Source organism: Hippocampus guttulatus, chromosome 16, assembly GCF_054856545.1.
Source record: "Hippocampus guttulatus isolate MCC_2025c chromosome 16, RoL_Hgut_1.0, whole genome shotgun sequence".
NCBI classification, from domain to species: Eukaryota; Metazoa; Chordata; class Actinopteri; order Syngnathiformes; family Syngnathidae; genus Hippocampus; species Hippocampus guttulatus.
The window spans coordinates 13,807,081-13,808,539 of NC_141276.1; the positions used below are offsets into that span (position 1 = coordinate 13,807,081).

At 48.7% G+C, this 1,459-nt stretch overlaps 1 pseudogene; it reads right to left on the reverse strand.

Annotated features, from left to right (window-relative positions):
* Positions 1–255: 255 nt before the first annotated feature.
* Positions 256–1,246, reverse strand: LOC147193281 (uncharacterized; annotated as a pseudogene).
* Positions 1,247–1,459: the final 213 nt, after the last annotated feature.

The following is a 1,459-nucleotide window of genomic DNA, read 5'->3' on the forward strand; positions in this document are numbered from 1 at the left end:
GTGTTATCATAGCTATGATCCCCCCTGTTGACACATGTGACAAGCCATGTGTCAACCTCGCGGCGCACTCGAAGAGAGAGATCGGAAGCCAACGTTTTCCGTCTTCCAATTTCTCTATCCCTGCGTCATCCGGTTGTGCTCTCTTATTTGTCCAATATTTTCGTTCTGTGTGAGGTGCAATTGTCTTGATTTCAAATCATCCTGTGTTGTGTTCTGTGCCTCTATTGCTAGTACGTCACGTGTTATTGCAACTTGTCAGCTGAAATGAACGGCCAGAGTAGTCATCACTTTCCAATTGATGTATTGACGCACCCAGCCATCCTGTGTTTCCTCGCACCCCGGATTGGCGGGGAAGGGGCTCCACAGGTGGTTTGGAACGGAGCTCGCAAGGTTATTCATGTTTTTCCACTCACATTGCTCTGGTTTGCCGAGCGGTATGTAAATGTGTTGCCCTTGTGAGAGGAGGGGCTTGACCGCCCTTCCTTCCCGCGCTGTGGCGAAACACCACTGATCTTTCCAATACACATACATGCTCAACAACAATACCCTCGGGTTGCAGGCCCAGAAAAACTTTAGTGTAGTCAGGGTCTGGTCCTGGTGTCTGCTTACCTCTTATAGTCACGTGCAGGTTGTTCGCCATTTGCACGTTACCTCCTGGCTTTAATTTGGTACCTGCCAATCGAACTAGACATTCGGAACTCCGAGTTACGTCATCGTTCGGTAAATCGAGTGTCCAAAAATAGCGAGCATCATCTTGACTATTCCCCATGCAGGCTTCAACCTGGCCCTTGTGATTTACGATGGTGTAAATCTCGAGTTGCGTTTGAGCATCCCGTCCCAATAAATTATGTGGACAGCGAGAATTTAGCGTGGCTTCGGCGAGTGCCTTCCGATTTGGGTCTGTGGGGGAAGTAATGGTTACTGTTTGTGATAACGTCAGGGGCTGTTCGGAGCCATATGCTCCTTTCATGCGAATTTTGCTATCGCTTGGCTTCACAGTATCGCGATCCCAACGACCGAGAACAGTGATATCGGCGCCCGTGTCAACAAGGAAGACGGTCGGGCTTCCTTCAACCAACAACGTCATTTCCGGTTTAGTTATGGATGAGGTTTGACATATCAGCAGGTAGTTTTCTGTGTCGAAAACATGATTGCTACCGGCTAAGATGTCACCCTCGTCCTCACTTGAGGCGGGCGATTCAAACAAAGGCGCAGAGGCCTTTATCGCTGTCATAGCTACCTCCTCTTTTTTATTCCGTATTGGTTGTAAATCCTCCTCATATGATGAGGAGGTCCCCGTGCTACCATCACTCTCCCGCACGCGCCTGTCCTTCCGCTGTTGTCTACATTCTTTCACCATGTGACCCTTTTGCCCACAAAGAAAACATTTGCCTTCAACAAAACGTTTTTGGTCCCTAGGGGTTAATTTGAAGGGAGCAAACGGCCGTATTTGTTTATT